General features: G+C 45.2%; 1 protein-coding gene and 1 pseudogene across 3 annotated transcripts in view; both read left to right on the top strand.

Moving 5' to 3' along the window:
* Positions 1 to 7997: 7997 nt before the first annotated feature.
* The window catches only part of AKAP1 (A-kinase anchoring protein 1), a 74159-nt gene continuing 57084 nt past the window's right edge, over positions 7998 to 25072 (top strand). The window contains exon 1 of one of the 3 annotated variants that reach the window (XM_087717161.1): positions 7998 to 8218. The gene's annotated coding sequence lies outside the window, so the exon portion shown is untranslated. Of the gene's footprint in view, positions 8219 to 16433; positions 16555 to 25072 lie in introns of those variants that run through there. The other 2 variants (XM_087717163.1, XM_087717162.1) reach the window with 2 other exon arrangements.
* LOC148044849 (mRNA decay activator protein ZFP36 pseudogene) lies at positions 20461 to 23442 on the top strand (annotated as a pseudogene).

Below are 25072 nucleotides of genomic sequence, written 5' to 3'. Positions count from 1 at the left end.
GGTTTAGGATTAGGATTAGGATTAGGATTAGGTTTAGGGTTAGGGTTAGGGTTAGGGTTAGGTTTAGGGTTAGGTTTAGGGTTAGGGGTTAAGTTTAGGTTTAGGGTTTACAGCGTGCTTCTTTCTCCGCGCTGTTGTCGCCCTGTTGATGACGTCAGCAACGCGGTTTAGTCAGGCGTGGTTTTGTCGTTCGCCCTTTTGTCGGTGAACCAAACCAAAATACTTATTTTGGTTATTTATGCTTTAGTGTGCTGGATGAAGCAATCATTGTGTAGAAAGTTAGCACCCACCTCTCTCCTGGAAGAATGAAATATTTTGAGAAACAATAAAAAGGAAGAATATGGGGAGGAGGACCCAACGTCGGGATGATACGGACATGCGGTCTCGATGCTCCAAGACCGCAGCCGATACTTTTGCCGCTGGGTGGTCTAATCGGACCTAAACCGTCCTGAAGAGACGGTGAACAGGAAGAATATGTCTTGCTGACCTCAGGGACTACGTGGCCCCATGGGAGTCTGACAACAGTCAATAGAATACATGTTCTTGCACAGGAACAGGAAGCTCAAGTGCAAAGGCCAAGAGAAGATATAAAAATCCCTCATTCTCAACTCCATGTGGTCAGCTACTCAGAACTCATGGTTCTGCTTCATCATTAGACCATCTTTCCAAGCAGCCTCCAGCCTCCATTTTGTCTCCAGTGCCTTTCTCCCGGCTTGGAACTGAACCAGATGGATATTTTTCACCACAATTGTGATTTGCAAAACATGGTATCCAAAATAGCAGTCGCATGCTGTAAAGCTAGCTGAACACCATACCTACACTCTGCATACCTCTATTTTCCACAGAAGTAAAATACTATCTGTTTTACTATTCACTGTCTCCGTATGCTGGTTTATCCGTTCTTCTACACCACTCTCACTACGCTTCTCTGCACGCACTCGTTCTCCTAACGGGGAGCTTACCTAACACTGGTTATGGGCCCAGGTTATACCAGACATAGCTAAAGGAGAGTTGGCGTTGATATGCAATACTGTATACAGACAGCTGTTTAGTTTGTGATTGTTACTATCCTGGAGAAGATGGCACACGACCCATCAACAAGTCTATCGATGATAACCCGGTTGGATGAAACAAACTAGGTTTCCTGGTCTATGAAGTGCAGCCTACTCCTGCATAGGGAGGGATTATGGGATGCTGTACAGAATCCACCGGATGTAACTTCTTGGGATCCAGATGACGAGGATGATGCCAAGAAGATAGCAGATTTTCAATGATGCAACGAACGAGTGTTGTGTATAATTGGTCTAACACTGACTGACCAACAATTAGTACATATTCGTGGAGAAAATTCTGCTGCAAGATGTTGGGAAAATTTGAAGAGGATTTATGTACGTGACACTGTAGGTGCACATATACATATTACAGGCAAACTGTTTAGGGCACGTCTTCTGAAAGGTGGAGATATGTTAGCTCATCTAAACTTTATGAAAGGAGTTTTCCAGGAGCTACATGAAAAAGAACTGATTTTTTTCAGAGCTACACCAAGTTTACGTCATTCTTTCCTCACTGGATGAGAGTTAAGATGATTTTGTATCTTCCCTTGAAGTCCTAACCCGAAATGAACTAACATTGACTGACATAACTGCACGACTGTTGGAAGAGTCAAGAAGAAGGATGGAAAGAGAAGAACTGAGAGAGAAACCACAACAAGAGGAGTCATCTTCGACTGCCTATACCAGGGGTACTCAACCTTTTTATACCTACCGCCCACTTTTGTATCTCTGTTAGTAGTAAAATTTTCTAACCGCCCACCGATTCCACAGTAATGGTGATTTATAAAGTAGGGAAGTCAATTAAATTAAAAAAAGGGAAGTGCTTCAGTATCGGACAAAACCCCTACCGCCCACCATGAAAGGTGGAACGCCCGTAAGTAGGTGGTAGCGACCAGGTTGACTACCACAGGCCTACACTGTTAGAAAATGTTTTTCTTGTGGGGCTAAGGGAGATATCGTGGCACGACAAAACCACGAAGCCCTTATCCGCAGAGACATAAGCGCGTCGCTAAAGCCGCGACGTCATCAGCGCGCGTCATCACCGCCGCGACAACAGCGCGGCAACAGAAGGGCGCTTTAAAATGGTGCCGCGGCAGAAAGCCGATTTCAATTAAGGTAAGGGTTAGGATTAGGTTTAGGGGTTTGTTTTAGGGTTTGTTTTAGGGTTAGGTTTAGGTTTAGGTTTAGGTTTAGATTTAGGGTTAGGGTTAGGGTACTGAGTGCTTGGGAATGCGCGGATTTGCCCTCCGCGATTATGTCATCGCAGTAGGGTCGCGTTTTTCCTTAGCGCTTCGAACGGCGTGAATTAGTTTTCGCGCTTATGTCTCCGCGGATAAGGGCTTCGTGGATTTGTGGTGGAACCAGGAGATATAGCTAGATTCTGTAAAAATGCAAAACAACAGAATACTAGAAAGGCTAAGAAAAACGCTAATGTCTACTTAGCTATGTCTACTTTGGCTATTTCTAGCAATGCACCAATAGACCATGATTCGTGGGTTGTTGATAGTGGAGCATCACAGCGCATTACTAGAAATAGAAAATGTTTTGTAAAAATGTTTGCGAGCAAGCAACATGTATCTTTGGCAAATGGATGGAAGGTGAAAGCATCTGGTGAAGGTACTGCATATTGTTCATTTGTAAATGAGCATTTATCCATGTTATATGTACCTAAACTCGTTCTCCTAACGGGGAGCTTACCTGACAGTCCTCCACTTGCAACCCCAATGGAGCCCGACGTTTATGTTGGTAAGTGAGATGGTTATTAGGCGGGTTTTGCCTCATTTTACGACCTTTCTTGCCACAGTTGTTAAGTGAAACTCTGCAGCTGTGAAGTTAGTCACGCGGTTGTTAAGTGGATCTGGCTTCCCCATTGCTTGTCAGAAGGTCACAAAAGGGGATCGCGTAATCCCAGGACAGAGCAACTGTCGTAAGTAGAGTTGCCAACCATCGGAATTATGTTCACATGGCCATGAGGATACTGTAATGGTCATAAGTGTGAAAAATGGTCATGTCACTTTTTTCAGTGCTGTTGTAACTTTGAACAGTCACTAAATCAGTGTTTCTCAACCTTGTCAACTTGAAGATGTCTGGACTTCAACTCCCAGAATTCCCCAGCCAGCATTCGCTGGCTGGGGAATTCTGGGAGTTGAAGTCCAGACATCTTCAAGTTGACAAGGTTGAGAAACACTGCACTAAATGAACTGTTGTAAGCCGGGGACTACCTGTGTATGCCTTTAAAATTATAATATATCAGCCAAAATATTTCTCAGTTGTGTTGGAGGTCTTATTATCAAATTGGTACCAGTTTCTACCTGTAGCCATTTGACTACTGACAATTTTTAAGGTGAAACACAATCAGCTAATTCTGTTTATGCTGTGAGCTGCCAAATTCACAAATGGCACCTTTATTTGCATCAAGGGTAGTTTAAAAGCCAGGGAAATAACATAGGTTGAAAAATTAACCCAGCCAGAAATCCTTGAAGAGTGTTTTGATTAAATATTATTTTGCTCAATTTAATTAATTTAACAGAGTACCCAGATTGGCCTGGCCAGGATGGTGGCTGCTGGGGAAAAAAAACATGGTGAAAAAATTCCTCAATGCATTTTTTTATGGGACAGCAGATGAGAATAGCTTGGATCACCACCTTGTCTCCTGGCCATGTGATTCAAGAGTAAAAAAAGAAAGAAATCCTTGACTTACAACCATTCATTTAGTGACCATTTGAAGTCACTGAAAAAAAGTGACTTGTGACCAGTTTTCCACACTTTACGGCCATTGCAGCATCCCCATGGCCTTGTGATCAAGATTCAGATGCTTGGCAACTGACTCATATTTATGACGGTTGCAGTGTCCTGGGGTCATGTAAATCACCTTTTGTGACCTTCTGACAAGCAAAGCCATTGGGGAAGCCAGACTTACTTAACAACCATGTAACTAATTTAAGAAGAACAGTGATTCACTTAACAACCTGAGCAAGGAAGGTCATAAAATGGGGCAAAATGTATTTAACAAATGTCTCACTTAGCAATAAAATTTTTGGGCTCAACTATGTGGAAGACTCCTAAGTGGAAGACTACCTGTTACAGTCGAGTAGGAGAGGCTTATCATATGTGAAAACCTGTTTTTCTTTCCCTGTATTTTTATCAAATTTTATATATTATTAGTCAATAACCCAGCGTTGCCCAGGTATTTATTTATAGGGGGAAAATGTCCGGACCAAACATAATTTCTAATATTGGATTTTCCCCCTTACCTGTGGGAGGCCCTTTGTGAAATACTGTGAAACCATTACCATGGCAACTCCACTGCGCTGCACAGTAGAAGGCATTTTATGGCAGTACAGTAGAAAACATTGAAAGGCACAACAGGCTGTATCTTAACAGAACACACTCCCCCCCAGGGTGTTAGAGGTGTCTTACTCCCACAGTATTTGTTTCTAGAGAGTAAGCCATCTGTTATTGAGTTTGGTTGAAATTGCTCAAGGCATACCAGTTACCCTGGAAACACACAAACACACACACACACACAATGTATATATATATATATGTATGTATGTATGTGTGTGTGTGTGTGTGTGTGTGTATGTATGTATGTATGTATGTATGTATGTATGTATATCAGTGACGTGCGGTGGGCAACCCGAGAGCTCTGCCTGATGCCCAAAGGGCTTTGCAGGAAGAAACGCGGCTTGAGGCGCAATGACGGTCCTGGCTGTGGGGCGCACGCCCGGTAAAAGCCTCTCTTGGTTCCCTCCTCCTCCTCCTCCTTCCACAGACTGTGCGACGCTGCCGCCGTAGGCCAAGAGCTGCCGCCGACGCTGCTGCACAGCTGAGGGAGGGAGAGCACGAAAGCAGGGCGCCAAGCTTTGGTTAAGGCAGGCAAGGGAAACCGCGAGCCGAAAGGAAGTCTTGCTGGGAAGACGCGACAGCAGGGCTTTAAAGGGCTCCCCCCTCCCCAGCCAGCCAGCCCACCCAGCCCATTCCTCCCCACAGCACCACTGTGTCCAACAGGCCAGGCGTCTCGCGTTTACGGTGGACATAAACGCGAGACACCTGGCCTGTTGGGACACAGCGGCGAGAACGTCCCTGCCGCCTCCGCGCTCCGCCACCTCGCCCCCCCGCCTCCTCCGACCCCACCGCTGTGAAGAAAGAAAAAACACACACACACCTCACAATAAAAAAATTACAAATTAAATTACAATAAATTTGAATCCCCCCCTCCCTCCGTCCGATCCACCTTTTCCAGCTGTGGAAACTCTCTCAACTCTCCTCTTGTCCACCCAACGTAAGCGTGCTCAACGTAAGCGTGCTCATAAGGCATGATTCGCTGCTCCCCGATCAGGAGGCGGGAGAATCAGTGCCTCTTTTGCATATGAAAGTTTTCGGTTTTTAACTCCTCCTTAACTTTTAAAAGGCGAACAATTCCTTAGGCAAAAGAGGCCCCGAGTTCTCTGGCCTCTTCCCATAGTTAACACTGAGAGCAGACACCAAGCCACTGTGACTTTGAATCTGGTAGCAACTACCCTGGCTTTAATTATTTAAAAAAAAATATTATTTAAAATTCTTCCTTTCCCTCAGGAGACTGGTGAGGCCCTGCCTCCCCTGCCTCTAGTGACTGCACGTCCCTGATTATATATATATATAGATAGATAGATAGATAGATAGATAGATAGATAGATAGATAGATAGATAGATGTATTTGTGCTGATAAAAAAATAAAAAAATCTTATATATATATATATATATATATATATATATATATATATATATATATATATATATATACATACATACATACATACATACATACATACATACATACATACATATATATATGTAGGTCTTTATGTGTGTGTGTGTGTATATATATATATATATCAGCACAAATAAACACACACACACACACACACACACACACACACACACACACACACACACACACACACACACACATATATATATATATATATATATATATATATATATATATATATATATATATATATATATAAAAATTTTGAAGGAACCAGGTTAATCTCCAAAACAGAACACTTCAACAAGAGAATAATTATGGAAGCTATCGAAATACAGGAACACCCCCACAACATGAATAAATGTGATGATACCTCCCGCCTATCAGACATCTGGAAACCAGCCCTAGTCAACAAACGATCCCCACCCACCATCCAGGCTGTTGCAACACAAAACAACAACAGACACACAGCCAGCACCAATCAGTACCAATCTACCAATCATAATACAACCACACAACCAATCATTCCACTTACTGAAACAAAGCCAGCACTTCACACACCCCCACCAAGATTTATAGAAAGACGGCAGCTCCGATCACACTTTAAGCCCAAACCCCAGCCTGAAGATGGCGAGTGAGACCTCGCTGGAACGTTGGCAAGACAATCTCAATCTTACACAGGAAAAGACCCAAAGAGAACACTTTTCCTTTAAATCTGCCATTAGCCTGTTTTTGACTTGTACAATTTTATCCTGTTTTAGATTTGCACAGGTGTTTTTGGCTTCCAAATGATAACAAATTAAACCACAGCTGTGCAGGAAGATGTTCGGGGACTTCCCAAAAACGTACCCACGATCCGCCCCACTGATTTATTTAATTGAACCTGACAATGAACGCTAAATGCAGATACTCTTTGCAAAATAAAATGCGAAGGGTCATTACGAAGTTTGCAAATATTGGCTACCTTTCTCAATGCTTCACAGCCTTCAAGAGATAAAGTTAAATCGAGATTTTTAGGGTCTTTTGTTTTAAAGTTGAATCGAAGCAACTCTTTTATGGAAAGTGACACTCTGTCACCTGTGTGAATGCATTCTTTAAGATCCAAGAAGCTCAATTCTTCGAATTCCTTGCACATTTTATGCAATGAGGAAAATACAATGAGGTTTGTGTAAATAATAGTTTGGAAAATATAATGAGGAAAAGGGAATGTAAAATGGTAAACATAAAGATAGAACCAGGTTTGCTGGAATATCATCCGAAAATACACCAGATGGAAGAGGAAATATGCAATCACAACAAGGAAAGAAAGAGAGGAAAGGTAGGAAGAGAGAAGAAAAGAAAGAAGGAAAGAAGGGGAAAGGAGAGGAAGACAGGGAGAAGTAAGGGGAAGAGAGGAGAGGAGGAGGAAGAAGAGGAGAGGAGGGGGGAGTGTAAGGGGAAGAAGAAAAGGGAAATGAGAGGAGGAAAGAAGAAAGTAGAGAAGAAGGGAGGGAGAAAAAGAAAGAAAAGCAGAGTTGTGGTAAAATAAAATAGGTGTATGGGATGGTAAGCAAAGCAATCCTCATTATATATTTTAACTTTTATATGGAAAAATGAATATTTAAAATTGCTAATACACAATGTTAATAATAACCATGAGAATGTATGTTTGCAAATGTATATATGAGATTACAAATAAAAAACTTTTTTTTTTGTGAAGAAACACACCAGCGCCTTTAAAAGCATTTAATCCGTTGTAGTGACGGCCTCCATTCCTCCATTTATTTACAAGTAGAATTAAAAAAAGTGATCCGGTTGGATTGTTTATAAACAAAACTCCCGTTCACGGGCCCTCCCTTTTCAGCAGGGATCCCCCAACCTTGGCCACTTTAAGATTTACGGACTTCAACTCCCAGGATTCTCAAGCCAGCCATGCTGCAAAGTAGGATACCATGCTGGCTGGCTGAGGCATTCTGGGAGTTGAAGTCCATAAAATCTTCAACGTTGCGAAGATTGGCGAGCTCTGCTTGACAGTATGTTATTAGGTTCCGAACAGAAACGGATTTGTTTCACTGCGCCTGCGCTAGAGAAGCCTTTCCCCCCTCCCGGCGGAGGAAGGAGGCGCCGCCTGCTTAGCCTTCTCGCGCGAGCTGCGGCCGAGAGGGCGGCGGGAGGGGGCGGGGCCAAGGGAAACGCTCAGCCAGCGGTGGGCGGGGCGAGTGGAGCGTTGTGTATATCGGTCGAATGTCTCAGCGTTCCAAAAGGCCCGGTCCGGCAGCACGTGGGGGGACCACTCAGCGAGCCCGCGGCGGGTGGAAGGGCTGGGCACGGAGGTAGCGCACGGGGGCTTGGCACCGGCATCGGGGGTGGGACGGCGAGGAGAGAGGCGGCCGCAAACCAGAGCTGGGAGACAGCCGGCTCCACCGGACGCATCGTGAGTAGCGGATTTGACTGGCCGGCTTAAGGTGCCAGTCCTCATGCGCCAAGTTTGCGAGGGAGGAGGGGGGCTTTCCGGAGAGTTAAACCGGGGTGGGCGAGGGTGACCATGGTCGCTGCAGCTTCCGGCGGATCATATCAACCTCCCCGTCTGTTGTTCCCAACCCGGGGGGGATTTCCCTTCCCTCCTCCTCCTCCTCCTTCCGCGCGTATGGTTGCTAACTCTTCGGTGCTAGCCCACCTCCCCGAAGCGGCGCTTGGCTAGCCTGCCGATGGTTGCTCTGCGGTAACAGTCATTGGCAGGTAAGGAGGACGCAGCTCCCGGATCCGGTGACCGACCACCCCCTTACCCTCCCCTCCGCCTTGCATCTGACCTCCCTTGCTTGTCTTCGACTTTCAAGCGGCTCTCTCGCACCCGGAGCCCTAAGTGGGGCTCCCCTACTCCCCAGCAGCGAGACGGGGGTCGCTGGACCCTTCTGTGTACGACTGAGGGGCTCGGGGTAGCGGCGGGTCCGTCCTTTCCCTCTCACCCTCCCTCTTGCAACTCTTGTCATTTACCCGTCCTTTACTTTCCCACGTGCCTCGGACTTTCACTTTTATGGCGTTTCCCCCGGCGCCTCTGCTTCTCTGCGAACATGTTTCTTCCTGCCACTTTCTCCGGCGGGTCATACCTGCCTTAAAAAAAAAAAAAATCTGCAGAGCCGGCCTATTTGATGCTTTTTTTTTTTTTGCATTTGCATTTGCACCCCAAGTGGGGGGGAGTGCTGTATAAGTTTCCAGATTCTGCCTAGGCAGGTGCCCCCTTTGCCCGTGGTGGTGGTGGTGGTGGTGGGGAAGTCGGAGGCTGTGAAAGGCCTACCTGTAATTCTGGAAGAGGCACAACAAACCCCAAAGCTGAACCTGACAAGGCGGTTAAGAAGTTTTTGTGGCGTGTGAACCGAGATTGAGGTTTGTTTGATCCACGTTGGCCTTCCTTTTCCAAGACATTTGAAAAAGCGCCTCCAAATGCCAAGATTTCCTTGCTTAAAATTTAAACTTAGGACTGCAACTTTTCCCAACCAGATCAGCCCTCCGGATGTATTAAGGCTGCAAACCACACCTGGCTTGCAAATTCTGAGAGTTGTAATAAATCTGGTGCGCGGAGGCTGTGGCACACTGGAGAGGCCTCGGAACATGTGCTAGCAATCAAGAGAAGAGTATAATTTGCTGTTCAGCTTGTGTTTAAAAGGCTCTCCCCCCCCCTCTTTCTTGGTTCTTCCATGCAAGGTATACTGTAAACGTAATGATGGCTTATCCCGCAGGGTTGTTGTGCATGTGGAAGAGAAAGGCCAGGTAATGCAGAGTTGTTTAGGGATGTACAGAAGCTGGTTGATGGGGAACTCAACCTGATGTGAGATGAATAGTAGGACTGAGGCATGAAATGAGAGTTGGAAAACTTTCTGCCTATAAAGCGTCTCCAGATTGGGAAGAAACGCACATGGGGCATGGCTGTGTTTTGAAACGGGTATAATGCTAATAGAGTTCACCAGAGGTGTGCTAATTTCTCTTGAGTAAAGGCCACTCCCTGATTTGTTCTTTCAATGTATCAGGTGTGGGCTAGAATTGCATTTGAAAGCTACCTAGTCGTTTGCAAGCTGCTTATTCATGTCTGAAATGTATAATTTTAGGGAGCGGGTGTGCTTAGATTGATGTCCTTGCAACCCCCCCCCCCCCTCCCTCTTGAGGTCCCTTTTCAGCTAAGGCTGCCGGGTGTCCAACTGCAGTAAAAATTGCCTTTTGCCCCCCATCTTAAAGCCACAGGCCCACCTCTGCAGCGAGAAAGCTAAAACTTCCTTGCAACAAGGTCATACACCACCTTGTCGGTTTCTCTTTCAAGAGGATCCTGGTGGTGCCCAGCCTTCTGGCAGCTAGGAAGAGGCGGATCCTGGGTCCTCCAGCGAGGCCTAGTTTGCTCTTGCGCCCCCAAAGCATCGTGCAAGTGGGATTCCTTGGGTAGAGGTCACCCTTCTCCACGCCAGCTGGGTGCTCTCTTTCTTTCTCTCGGGAAAGCCTGGGCTGAGAAAGGCTGTTTCCTTTTGGAGAGCCCGTCCGTTTTTTGCCATGTGCCTGATTCATCTTACAAGGGCACAGCGATGACGTGAAGGCATGGAGGGGGGGGAGCAGAGGGGAGGAGAGGAAAGCCTCAGTTTGGCTTGGCTGAGCAAGTTCTGCTACTTGGGTAACCTCCCTCCCTGTTCCCCTCCCTCCTCCTTTAAATGAACTCTTAGCAAAAAAAAAACAGTTGCATTTAGTGGATTTGATTAAGCCTTAACCATGCGCCTGCTCTCTCTCTCTCTCTCTCTTTCTGGGTGTGCAAAGAGCAAGGTTCCTTTAAGACACTTCTGACAATGTTTGAAGGGCTGTGCTAAGGCATAGTGCTTTGGTACGCCTCCCCCAACCTCCAGGTGTGTTCAATGTGCACATTTTAATCACCTAATAGGCACAGCTCAATGGCGATTCGTTTTTATGGGGAATAATGCCATTGGAGAAGGAAATTCTGGGTGTTGATTCGCCTGCTGAGTTTATATATTCTGCTAATTGGGGGTTTGTGGGAGGCATCTGGCCTGCATCCTGCTTCATTTTATGTGTCAAATTGCAGTGGCTAGGTTCATATAATGTGTATTAAACCAAAACAAACCACACTATGTTTTAGTAGTGTGTGTGTGAACCAGGTTTCTATGCTAAACTTAGCATGTATGCTTAATAATGCAACATGTTTATTTTTTCATCATCTTTTATGTCCATAGTACATGCTTCACATCAGCCCTGTTGAGTTGACTTGATTGAAAGATAAGTTACTGGTTCAAAGGAATCTATTTTAGAATTGAGTTGACCAGGGTCAAATCCATGCTGTAACCACTATTCTAGACATCTGAAAGACAGGCTGTGTAAAAGACAGTTGCTCTTACAGTGAATATTTAAAGTTTTTCTGCTCTCTAATTCTCCACCTATCCATGTTCTTTGGCTGCTATTCCCATTTTACAGATTGTGGGAGAAGAATTGAAGTCATTGATGCCCATGTAAAGTTAGTAGGCAAACTTTGATAGTTACAACAGAGTACTGTGTTGAGGGACATGGTGGCTCGGTGGCTAAGACGCTGACCTTGTTGATCAGAAAGGTTGGCAGTTCGGCGATTTGAATCCCTAGTGCTGCATAATGGAGTGAGCTCCCGTTACTTGTCCCAGCTTCTGCCAACCTATCAGTTCGAAACCATGTAAAAGTGCAAGTAGAAAAAATAGGAACCACCTTTGGTGGGAAGATAACAGCATTCCGTGTACCTTCGGCATTTACTCACGCTGGCCACACGACCACGGAGACGTATTCAGACAGCGCTGGCTCGTCGGCTTTGAAACAGAGATGAGCACCGCCCCCTAGAGTCGGGAAGGACTAGCAGTATGTGTGAGGGCAATCTTTACCTTTTATTATGTTAGGCTTATAATTTTATGCTGTAAATTATTAATCCACTATACGCCAGTGGTCTTCCTGACTGAGGAATTCTGGGAGTTGAAGTCCATAAAGTTGCCAAATTTGGAAATCTTTGCACTACAACATGTCAATGTACATTCATGCTGGGGGGGGGGAGTTTGAGTTTTCGAATATTGGTTGTATGATTTATGTTCTGGTTTTAACCTTTGATGCAGGTGTATTAGATGATTAAATATATTTGGAAATGATTTTGGTTGGAAGTGGCTGCAAACCTGTGTCTCACATTGTGACTGTTGTTGCTTGTGTGTTACATTTGTATCTTGTCTTATGTTTGGGAGCAAACGGCAGAAAAACTATTTTCTTTTTTTTAGAGTTGCTTGATAGGCTTGTTAGAGCCAAGGTGGCGCAGTGGTTAAATGCAGCACTGCAGGCTACTGCTAGATCAGCAGGTCAGCGGTTCAAATCTCACCGGCTCAGGGTTGACTCAGCCTTCCATCCTTCCGAGGTGGGTAAAATGAGGACCCGGATTGTTGGGGGCAATATGCTGACTCTCTGTAAACCGCTTAGAGAGGCCTGAAAGGCCTATGAAGCGGTATATAAGTCTACTGCTATTGCTATTGCTATTGCTATTATTTGTCAGAGTTGGTAGTTCTTTCTTTGGGGTAATTGGGTAGATAGATTAGCTGGTGGGTTCAAGAAGCTGGCAGAGAAACCTAAATGTGGGCCTCTCTTAACACGTTCACTTGGCTAATTTGCAGTTTATCGGTCTGAGATAGGGAGAAAGTGACTTTGATTCACCTTGGACAAGGGGGTGTGTTTTGTTGAAAGCAAAAGACATGTGGGAAGTTGTGGCCAACAAACATACTTTCTCCTTGGTATGTGTAGTCTTGGCTCCCTTCTGCAAAAATGGAGCTCCAGTAGCCAAATAAATCATCTGCTCCACCGAAGTGGTCTTTTGCCTCTGGAGCAGGGACTATCAGTAAATATAAATTACCAGAGTGCTTTAGAGCAAGGGTTTCCAACCTTGGCAAGCTGGCTGAGGAGCTCTGGGAGTTGAAGTCCACAAGTCTTAAAAGTTGCCAAGGTTGGAGACCCCTGCTTTAAAGGAAGAGCGAGCAGGCCTCTCTCCTCTCTGCAGCTAAAAAAGTTTATTTTGTAAAAACATGCTTAAGTTCTTGACTGACTCTTGTTCTCATTTAACCAATTTCGTTGTATTTAAGTACAATGACAATAAAGATTATACTTATACTTATTGGTAATCTTGAGTCTGGATCAAGTTATGTCCTAGTGTGCCAACATGCTGGATTCTGTGACTTGTAGAAAAGATGAATGTCCTCCTAATTTTCTGCTAGGAAAACCTGGTTTCCATTTGTTATATTAACATATCCATATTGCTGCATTCCAGCTGGTTCAGAGTATAATACAATACAATGCAATACAATAGCAGAGTTGGAAGGGGCCTTGGAGGTCTTCTAGTCCAACCCCTTGCCTAGGTAGGAAACCCTATACCGTTTCAGACAAATGGCTATGTCCTCCATCAGTGGTATTGGCTCATCCACAGTCATCAATTTCCTACCACCGTCTTCCCACTTTATCGTAGGTTTGATTCCCCCCCCCAGTATTGGGATAACGTCAGCGTTCCAAGTATCATGCAGAATTAAATCAGAGTCCAAGGCAAAACGATCCTTTTTGTTCCAATTTAATAAGACAGACATCTTAGGCACATCTGTGTTCATCCCAATACTGGAAATGACATCAGAATTCCACCCAGTTAAAAGTTCATGATCTTGTCCCCACACCCACAACCCATCACATGGTCCAATCTTCTTCTTCCACACTGGCGTCCATGCCCAGCTTCTTCCAGGCAGGTGTGGGGACAAAGTCCGGAGACAAAGGATGACCTTGGCTTCTAGTAAAAAATGAAAACAATAGATTCCACAATCTCACTCCTGTCTATTCCCCCCGCCCATTGACTATACTTAAAGAAACAGCATAATGAAATAAGAGAAAGTGTGGCAGGCCAAATTTCTAAAAGGAATATAAATGCAGGCCTGACAGGCTATCCAACATCATCTTAAAGACTTCCAGTGTATAGGTAGTCCTCAACTTGCGTCCATTTGCTTAGTGGCCATTTGAAGTTACACCACACTGAAAAAAGTGATTTATGGGCTTTTTAGTTACCCTGAGGTAAGCCAATAAATTTGACAAATGAAATTAGTAAAAATTTTCACACTTGTGACTGTTGCAGCGTCCCCGTGGTCATGTGATCAAAATTCAGCTGCTTGGCAATCGACTCATATTTATGACGGTTGCAGTGTCCCAGGGTCACGCGATCCCCTTTTGCGACCTTCTGACAGGTGCAGTCCATGGGGAAGCAAGATTCACTTAGCAACCAAGTTACTAACTTAATAGCTGCAGTGATTCACTTAACAACTCTGACAAGCAAAGTCGTAAAATGAAGTTCACTCAACAATTGTGTCTTGCTTAGCAACGGAAATGTTGGGCTCAGTTGTGTTTGTGAGTCGAGGACTACCTGTAGCGCATAGTATGTTTGCAAAAGGAATTAAAATTCAAATAAAACATTGGAATAATAGTGCCATCCATTGGGGCGGGGCCAAAACGTGACATCCGCCAAATGCTGTACCCCAGATAGAACATATGGGGGGGGGGGGAGTCAGTGGTTCCCAAACTTGGCAACTTTAAGACTGCCTGGAGAATTCTGGGAGTTGAAGTCCACATGTCTTAAAGTTGCCAAGTTTGGGAACCACTGAGCTAGAAGAATGTCTGTCTGTTGCTACAGGCCAGGTTGTTCCAAAGGAGATTAACGCCTCAGAGAAGGCCTGACTATATTCATCACTGCAAATGGAGTTCTGTTGGACACAGGATTCCCGTTCTCTTCTTTTGATTTTCTGGGTAGGCAGATCCCCTTTTTTATTCAGATCTGAATCCCACTCACGACCAGAGGACCTGGTTGAAACATTACAATAAACCAGTGTTTGTCAAAGCTTGGCAACTTCAATGTGTGGACTTCAATTCCCAGAATTCCTCAGCCAGCATGGCTGGCTGAGGAATTCCGGGAGTTGAAATTCACACATCTCGAGGTTGCCAAACCTGAGAAATATCGCAATAAACCATAGTGTGATTTACTTGGTTTTAGCTAGAATGGGAAATACTGAGATCCTGGTTAAAATTTAGGGCAGGACTCCCTAGTCCAATGTTGGCGAAGCTTTTTGGCACTGAGTGCCGAAACAGGGGCGCATGTGTGTGTGCATGTGCCGGAAACTGGAAGAGCAGCCGCCTGGCCACCTCATCCGGTTTCTGGCACGCATGTGCATGCAGAAACCAGCTGGCTGGTGCGCATGTGCCCGCCGGAAACCGGAACATCATCTTTTCTGCTCGCGCATGTGCACTGGGCAGCTGCTCTTCCAGTTTCCGGCACTCCTGCACACATGAATACCAGCTGGCTGATGCGCCAGAACCTGGAAGAGGAACGGATGATAGTTTGCATGCCCAGAGAGATGGCTCTGCATGCCACTTCTGGCACCCGTGCCATAGGTTTGCCATCATGACCCTAGCCTGTTTTGTGCATGTTCTCTTTCCATGCCAAATCCTAGACGGGCAATTGCATTGCTTGTCTGCCTGTCTGATTAATGCTTCCTAGATTGCACTATTACATGAAAGTTAGGTTTTATGCAAAGTGCTTCCCTCAGTATAACTAGACTGGAAGTTGCACAATATGCTTATCCTCTGTTACTCACTGTTAACATTACTGTGGTTTACACAACCAGATTTTTTTTGCTTCCCACAACATGCAGAATCTTAAAATAGCCACGTGGCTCGAGTTTGCACGGCACAGGCATTTTGTGGCTAAACCATAAGATGGTTTGTTCCATTTCGGACTGGCGTATTGTATGAACTTGACCAGGCCTAATTCCTACGGTCAACTAGAGTCAACGAAATCAAGCCATGGTATGATATGAAAATGCAAATTTGGTTTGCATTAGTTTTTAATCTATTATGATCTCAACAGATAAAGCTAAGCCCTTTCCCATGCCAGCTTCCTAATGCAAGAAAGCATACAAAAGTTCCAAATGCTTTAATCAGTTTATCTGTTATTTACTACTCATGATTTTTTTGGCAATGTTAACTGCCTTGTATTTTGCACTGGAAAGGAAAGAGAAAAAAAAATCTGTGTGGTTGTAGCCCAAAGTTATATTTTTAGGGTGGGTGGGTGGGTCTTAAAGCAGAATGCCAGTTTTTTGGTGAGTTACTGAAGAAAAGGGGGGAGTAAATTTTTCCCCCTTAAAAAAACTCTATTCCATAATATTCTTCATTACATTTTTCCACTGGATGTTCTCATTTTTAGAAATACACAATTTTGTAAGACATAGCTTAACAGGATGCATCGGTGCTATGCAAAACAGATAAGCAGCGGTTCTCAAAACCAGAAATACAGTGTACAGACTTTTTTTCAAGCAAGTGTTTCTAAGAATCCACCGGAAAAGTATAGTACATAGATTTTTAGGCATGTTCAATAAACAAGCGGTATCTCTGGTTTTACATTTGACTTTGAGAAAAATAAAATAAAAGCATGTCTAGTTGATATGTCTAAAATTGTTTATAGCTATTTCAGAAAAGATGGGTTTCCAAACTTTGACTTGTTTTAGTATGCAAATAATCCACCTTGTCATTGCAATTCTGTATTTATTTTATTTATTTATATTCTGTCTTTTTACAAATAACTCAAGATGGCGAATATGTCCACCCACTTCCTCCTCCTATTTCCCCTACAACAAGAGTCCCGGGAGGTGAGTTGGGCTGAGAGAGACTGACTGGCCCAAGGTCACCCAGCTGGCTTTCATGGCTAAGGTAGGACTAGAATTCAGGATCAACTTTCTAGCCCGATGCCTTAATCACTAGACCAGTGTTTCTCAACCTTGGCAACTTGAAGATGCCTGGACTTCAAGTCCCAGAATTCCCCAGCCAGCGAATGCTGGCTGGGGAATTCTGGGACTTGAAGTCCAGACATCTTCAAGTTGCCAAGGTTGAGAAACACTGCACTAGACCAAACTGCCTGTCTTAAACATTATATTAAGGGTACATGTTTAATTTGAGTATGGGGGCACAACTCTTCAATCTTGATATGCCCTCACATATTAGGTTGCAATATTATTTATATGAACTTTTAATAATCCAAACTTTTCAGTTCAGCTAGTTTTGATTATCCATAAAACCTATGAAGTGTTGATCTGGTTTAGTTTTAATTTGTAAGGCTGATTGGATCTTGGCTAATTTTTCAAACAGCAGGAAGCTCTTCAACATTTTGAAGAGAATCCTCTTCCAGCAAACATTTGGTCATTAATGGAGGATGCCAAGCTGCCTTTTTTTAATTTGATTTATTTGATTTGGTTTATTACCTCCCTACGACCTATAAGATCTCATAGGTTAGGCCTCCTCCGTACTCCATCGGCCAGCCAGTGTCGGCTGGCAACTACAAGGAGGAGGGCCTTCTCAGCAGCGGCCCTGACCCTTTGGAACGAGCTCCCCGTAGAGATTCGTACCCTCTCCACCGTCCAGGCCTTCCGCATAGCCTTGAAGAACTGGCTCGCCCGTCAGGCCTGGGGATAAGGACCATTACCCCGCCCGAATGTTGTATGCATGTTGCTTATTATTTTATTATGTGTTGTCGTCTTAGTGCTGTATTTCCCCTTCCCTGGTTTCTGTGAGCCGCCCTGAGTCCCCTCAGGGAAAAGGGCGGCCTACAAATAAAATCAATTCTAATTCTAATTCTAATTCTTTATCAACGTATATAAAAAAATAATAACGGCCTTGAATTTCGAAACTGGACATCATTTAAATGACTATATATATATATAAGCTGCTGAGGTTAACACTTTCTTGTTGTTGACTTTATAGAAACTTAATAAATACCCATATTCTCCCCAGTATCGTCCGAGGGGAGGGGGAAGTTGATTACAGTTCCCATTATCCCCAGCCAGCTGAGTTAATACTCTGTGTATCTGTGACAAAACATAGCAGAGTTTTATGGTTTCCAGCCTGATGCAGTTGTGTGTCTTTATAGATGATGTAAGGTTTAAGATTATAACAAAGAGGAATGATGTCAACAAATCACTGTTGTCCAGGAAAATTGATGATATTTTTAGGTGTTTGAAGGCTCAGCTTTTCTTGGTGCTGACATCTTAGCAAACGTGTCTCATTTTATTTCCGTACATGGCTTAGAGGCGACCCCAGTCAATGGAGTGGTCTACAACTCCCAAATATACTATATAATCGTGTTGGAGAACCTATGGCACCCATGCCACAGGTGGCACATGGAGCCATATCTGATGGCACACGAGGTGTTGCCCTATGTCAGCTCCAGCTATGTCATGCACATGCTGGCCAGCTGATTTTCAGCCTTCTGGAGGGTGGGAGGTGTGGCCGTTTTCACCCTCCCTAGGCTTCAGGAAAGCCTCCGGAGCCTGCGGATGGTGAAAAAAGGGCCCAATTTCAGAAACGAACTTCCGGTTTGCCTGTTGGGCCGTTTTTTGCCCTCCACAGTCTCCGGAGGCTTTCCTGAAACCTGGGGAGGGCGAAAAACAGCCCAACGGGCCTACCGGAAGTCTGGAGGTTTCAGTGAGGCCTGCGCACATGCACAGGGGGGAGCATGGGGGGGGGTTGTCCACGCATGTGCAGGGGGAAGGGCATTGCATTTTGGGTATGGGCACAAACCCGCGCCCTTTTGGCACCCAAGCAGAAAAACGTTCGCCATCACTGCTATATAATTTGGATTAAAACAGATGCTAGGTGGTGCGGTGGCTCACTGTTTAAGGCACTGGGCTTTGTTGGATGGGAAACTGGCAGCTTAGGTTTGAGACCCGAGCGGCACACAACAGGGTGAGCTCCTGTCCTTGCCTCAGCTCCTGCCAACCTAGTAGTTCGAAAGCATGCAAATGCGAGTAGATAAATAGGTACCACTTCCGTGGGAAGCAACAGTGCTTTGTGACATCATGCTAGCCATATGGCCACGAAAATGTCTTCAGACAGTGCTGACTCAATGGCCTTGAAATGGAGGTGAGCACTGCCCCCTGTAATCGGCAACAACTGGTGGAGTAAAATCTGCAGGGACTCCTTTACCTTTTTAAAAAAAAAATCTTTAAAACAAATACAGTTAATCCTTGACTTACAACCATTCTTTTAACGACGGTTCCAAGTTGTAACAGTTGTACAAAAAGTGATTGAATGACCTGTACTCCAATATATGACCGTAACACCACCCTGTGGTCATGTGATTGCAATTTGCAAGATTCTAACCCCACCCGAATAATATGACTGTTGTGTTTTCTTTTTAATATGTTGTATTGTCTTCATGTTGGAAAATTATTTGTCCTCCCCCCCCCCCCTTTTGAACTGTGAGCCGCCCTGAGTCCCCCCAGGGAAAAGGGCGGCATACAAATAAAGGGAAATGAAATGAAATGAAATTTGGGCACTTGGCAACTGCCTTCCATTTAAAACTATTTGCGGTGTCCTGCAGTTATGTGATTGTGATTTGCAACTTTTTTTGCCGGGTTTCTGGCCATTTGCTTAATTACTGTGCGATTTCTTTATCGATCTTGTGATTAGCTTAATGCCCAAATTGCAAATCCTGGCGCTACCAGCTCGTGTGTGTTCTGCGCATGCGCAGAAGCGTGTGGGCATATGGGCGGAGCCTCCCACCATCGCCACTACCAGTTCGCCCAATCGGGGTTGAGCCAGGAGAAACCCACGTCTGATGCCCACCGTAAAAATGATTGTAAAAATGGTGAACTCTATTTACAATTGCAATGACTTATGACAGAAATTCTGGTCCCAATTGTGGTTGCGAATGAAGGGCTGCCTGTACATAACAGGAATTGAAATACAAAATAATACAGTATGAACAATTATGTGGATCGGAGTCAAATACTGGAAAAAAACATCATTTCAAAACTTGCTCCTTCCGATGACCTTCTCCCCTTTAACCAGCCCATTCAATTCAGAAACAGTTTCAGGCTAAGTACAAAGATAGAGTTTCTTCTCTCTGCCCCAATAGTATTAATATTTGAAGAAGATGCATTTCTACATCTGAATTTAGAAATGCTGCCAATTGTGCAAGCTCCTCGCACTTGATGTTTTGGGGTGAACACCAAGAAACTTACTAAAGCTTCATCAATGCATACGGGAATATCTATACAAAAACATTCTTTTTTAAAAAGAAAAATTGTTCTTCAAACTAGACTGAGATATTTTTTGAGGGGGGTGGAATTTAAAATCATTCAGACATCAAATCGAAAACATTAGATAGGCAGTCAAGTGTGCAAATAATCAGAATTCCTAAGCATCAAAAAGCTAATCAAGTTAATATCCATTCCACCTACAATTCTTGGTGAGGCCAGGTCTCTCCACATCACATGCCTTCCAATCCTGCACTCCTTTTTTGAATTGTTCTATGCTGTGAAAGTTGGACCATGAGAAAGGCTGAGCGCCACAGAATGGAGGCCTTTGAACTCTGGTGCTGGAGAAGATTCCTGCGAGTCCCTTGGACTGCAAGGCGATCCAACCGGTCAGTCCTAGAGGAGATCCACTCTGACTGCTCTTCAGAAGGCCAGATCCTGAAGGAGACTCAAATACTTTGGTCACCTAATGAGAAGGAAAGACTCACTGGAAAAGAGCCTCATGCTGGGAAAGATGGAGGGCAAAAGAAGAAGGGAATGAGGCGGCTGGATGGAGTCACTGAAGCAGAAGGCGTGAGCTTAAATCGACCTCTTACTGAGCGAAGAGCTGGACGTGCTCACTTCCGCCTTCTCCTGCGGCCGCTCGGCCTGCTCCTCTGAGGCGGCGCTGCTGGGCGGCGGGGCCTCAGCAGTGTGGTCGCTGCACAGCCCCTGGAGGCCAAGGGCGAGCAGCCGCAGCCCCGGCTGCACCCGGACCGCTCGGTCAGCCTGATCAAAGGCAAGGCGGCCCAGCCGCTGCTGCCTCCGCCGCCAGGCTTCCCGCCTCTCAAGCCGCCCGGCACACCAGCCCCGTCGTCCCGCTACAAGACGGAGCTGTGTCGCACCTTCAGCAAGAGCGACTGATGCAAGTACGGCACCAAGTGCCAGTTCGCCCACAGCTCATTCGAGCTGCGCTCCATCAGCCGCCATCCCAAGTACAAGACGGAGCTGTGCCACAAGTTCTACCTGCCCGGTGAGTGTCCCTACAGCTCCCGTTTCCACTTCATCCACTTCCCCGAGGAGGCGCAGGTCTTCGGCAGCCACAGGGGCACCTCCCCGCACCTCCTGCGCCAGAGCGTCAGTTTTTCCGGTGTGCCCAGTGCCAGCCGCACCTCCCCGCTGCTTGGCTTGCCCGACCCGGCCTCCTTCACCCGGGCACCTTCCATCTCGTCCCCGCCCGCCTCCGCCGAGCTCCTCTCGCCCGCCTTCAAGCACCTCAACCTGGACCCGCTCACCCTGGTGGCCTCCTTCGGGGACTCGCTGGCGCCGATCCCCGTCAGGAGCTGCTGCTCCTGCCGCTACATTAATTTTGAATTCCTCCCCCTCCCTCCGACCCATATACCTTTTCCAGCTGTTTCACAATCACAGAGGATTTCAACTCTGCTCTTGCCTGCCATGTGCCATCATGAAAATGTAAAAATGTAAAAGGAAAAAGGCAAGAGCTGCTGAGGTCAGGCTGGGTTAGCTGCTGCCAGAGTCTTAATAAATTCAAAAAATTCAAATTCAAATTCTCCAATGGATGAATCTGCTTAACTGTTTAAAAAAGCCTCTAAAAATACGCCCTCTACAGGAGGAGGCAAGAGAACCACGTGCCTCACCTAATTTTTCAGCTTTTAACCCTTGCTTAACTCTGCTCAAGTGATCATAAAGATAGACTAAATGAGACACGTGCTTCTCCCGCCTCCTCCTGTAGAGGGCACTTTTTTAGAGGCTTTTTTAAACAGTTAAGCACTAAGCAGAGTCATCCACTGTGACTCTGGCAGCAACTACCTCAGCCTTTTTCCTTTTACATTTTTTTTCCTTTTCATGATGACAGTGGTGAGGCTCTGCCTCCCCTGACTGCATGTCACTGGGTTTCTGGCGCATGTATGCGTACCAGCTACCTGGTCTTCCCGTTTCCAGCACTCCCGCACGTGTGAAGACCAGCTGGCTGATGCGGTGGAACCCGGAAGAGGAACGGGCAACAGCTTGTGTACCCAAAAAGATGGCTCTGCGTGCCACTTCCTGCACATGTGCCATAGGTTCACCATCACGGGCTTACAACCAAAACAGGCAAGCTCCATTAGGGTTGTAATCCGAGGACTACCTGTAGTAATGCTGGCATGCAAACTACGTCTAATTAAAAACATTTCTAGGGAGAAATATTGCAGCTGAAAAACTTTTCCTGAGCCAGCTCCTTGGGTTGTCTAAAAGTATGATTGTGGTCCATCTCCAGCCAACACATCTGTCCATGCTTTAAATCGGGAGTAGTCAACCTTTTTATACCTGCCACCCACTTTTGTATCTCTGTTAATAGTAACATTTTCTAACTGCCCACCGGTTCCACAGTAATGGTGATTTATAAAGTAGGGAAGTAACTTTATAAAATTTATAAAGGAGAGTTACAGCAAACCCCTACCGCCCACCAGGAAAGCTGGAACGCCCACTAGTGGGCGGTAGGGACCAGGTTGATTACCGCTGCTTTAAATAAAGGTAACAGGAAAGGCTTCCTCTGTCCAGTTGTGTCTCATTGTAGGCAGTGGTGCTCATCTCTGTTTCTTGGCCAAGGAAGCCAGCATTGTCTGAAGACATTTCCATGATCATGTGGCCAGCATGGCTATAGGCCAAAGGTGCATGGAACACTGTTTCCTTCCCACTGAAGTGGTACCTATTTATCTACTTGTGTTTGCTTGCTTTTGAACTGCTAGGTTGGCAGGAGCTGGAGAAAGTAACCGGAGCTCACCCCCGGTTCGCAGGCTCAGATCTCAAACCTGGGCTGTCGATTTTCCAGCTAACAAGTGCCACCATCGTAACTGCTGAGCCATCACCCCCCATGCTTTAAATAAACTATGTTTTACTGAGTCAAACCTGTTGCCTACATTTTTGCAACACATTGAATCTCAAGCTAGCCACCTCACACTGAGCTTCAATATGGTTGGTTACTTCGTGACTCAGAGAGTTGTGCAAATATGGGTAGAACTAAGCCATGATTAGCCAAATTTGAGGTGTGCAATGCTAGGATTAGATAGGAAAACTCTGCTTTGTTGCACAGGGATGTATAAATTACAGGAGCTGGCCTCCAGTTCTTTAAAGCAGCTGTATCTCTTTCTAGGATGAAACGTAGCAATGGCAGAGGGAAGTCAAAAGTAGAATAAAATACTGTTCTGACCCCCCCTCCTCCGTCCAGGAACGAAAGCCAAAAGGAAAGGTAAATAAGAATACTTTTAATCAGTCCAGACTCTTGTTGGCTGCAAGCCCAAAATAAACAAAGAGATAAACACTCTGGCAACAATTACTCCAAACCTAGTCAATGCAAACAAGCTCTCAATAGCAAACCACTTCTCCAAGTTGGTTTCTCTGATGCGTGAACATTGACTCCTGCAAAAGAGCGTGGCACAAACAGTCTCTTTTATAATCAGGAGAGGATCTTAATCAGCATCAGCTAAACGCAATCATCTCCTATCATTACACAGTTCTTCCTGTTGAGTAGCCCTTCGACGGCGTGCATCCCGAACAACTCACAAGTGTTCCTGAACAGTCCCTCTGATCCAGGGCTCCGCTGCCACCTGGTGGCCAACCAGTCTCTCCTCACCCTGCTCGGAGTCGGCACCCTGTCCAGGGTCCTCCACCTCCTCCAGGGCCGACTCATAAGACCCCTCGTTGTTGGAGACTGGCGGCATCTCCAACAGCTCCTGCCGGACCATAACAAAATACTATGAATTATTTGGATTGCACTGAGTTGCAAACTAGCTAGCTTCATTAAAACTAGCAGTGTCAAACTCGATTTCGTTAAGGGCCCCATCAGGGTTGTATTTGATCTCGGGGCGGGGTGTGTGTGTGGCCATCTTGATGTTACTTGTGTCAGGGACACCCGTGGTGGCCCAGGTAGGGCTGGCGGGATTCATTGTCTCCAGCAGAGGAAGGCAAAACCAGGATAATCGTTTTTTTTTTCTTAAAAAAAAAATTTAAATTGGATTTTTTAAAATTTAAATCAGATTTGTTTTATTTTTATCAAATTAATTTTAATTTGATGCTTTTGGAGTAAAAATTTATCTAAATATAGTTTTCTCTTTAAGATACATTAATCATTTAGTTTATTCAGCCTGAAATGGAGCTTAGTTATGTAGCATGAGACTGTATATTCTGCAATATTTTCATTTTTGGTAAACTCATTCAATGAATCTGCAAGCCAAATAGGAAGCCTTCGTTTTGTTTGCAAATAATAATATTAAAGATTCTAACAGGAGCTCACCCTGTTTCGTAGGACTCAGATCTCTTAAAATTTGCATTGCAGTTTAATTTTTTATTACGTATTAAATAGGGTACGTAATAAAAAATTAAACTGCAATGCAAATTTAAAGAGAAGGGGGGGGAGGAGAAAAATAAGCCCCTGCCTCCCCCTCCAAAAAAACAAAACAATTTAAAAAATCCATCACATAATGGTGGATTTTTCACTTTTTGTGGGGTGGTGGCAAGAGCTTCTCCCCCACCCCCTCTTTTGTATTTCACCTTTAGGGGGGGAAATGAAAAAAAATTATGAAAAAGAAAAAAAATACCACAATTCTTTGCAATCAGACTGGCACAATTATATAGCATTCCTATAAAGTTTTACAGTCCAGTTTTTAAATTGGAAAGGAAACTCTGGCCATGTGAAAAGTACACTATATTGCCAAAAGTATTCACTCACCCATCCAAATAATCAGAATCAGGTGTTCCAATCACTTCCATGGCCACAGGTCAGTGGTGGATTGCTCATCCCGTTCCAACCGGTATGGTTGGAATGGGGCTGGTGGCGTCCTCGTGCACGCGTGCAGTTCACGCATGCGTCTTAGCACCTGCGCGATGCTCCAGCTGCTTGCGGAGAATCGTGCAGGCGCTGTATGTGCCATGCGCCTGCGTGGAAGCGCAGAAGCCTTCAAAGACCGGTAAAGAGCGTGGGTGGGCCCTTCGGCATTCCCGGAAGTTACTTACTTCTGGGTTCACTGACCAACCGGTCTGCACGGAACGCCGCAGACCGGTTGAAACCCACCCCTGCCACAGGTGTATAAAATCAAGTACCTAGGCATGCACACTGTTTTTACAAATATTTGTGAAAGAATGGGTCGCTCTCAGGAGCTCAGTGAAGTCCAGCGTGGAACTGTGATAGGATGCCACCTGTGCAACAAATCCAGTCGTGA

The sequence above is a fragment of the Thamnophis sirtalis genome, unplaced genomic scaffold (genome assembly GCF_051295495.1).
Source record: "Thamnophis sirtalis isolate CommonGarterSnake01/CBP01778 unplaced genomic scaffold, rThaSir2_p1.2 scaffold_6, whole genome shotgun sequence".
In the NCBI taxonomy this organism is placed as follows: domain Eukaryota; kingdom Metazoa; phylum Chordata; class Lepidosauria; order Squamata; family Natricidae; genus Thamnophis; species Thamnophis sirtalis.
The sequence above is the reverse complement of the archived record's forward strand: the minus strand, read 5'-3'. Positions and strand labels throughout refer to the sequence as shown.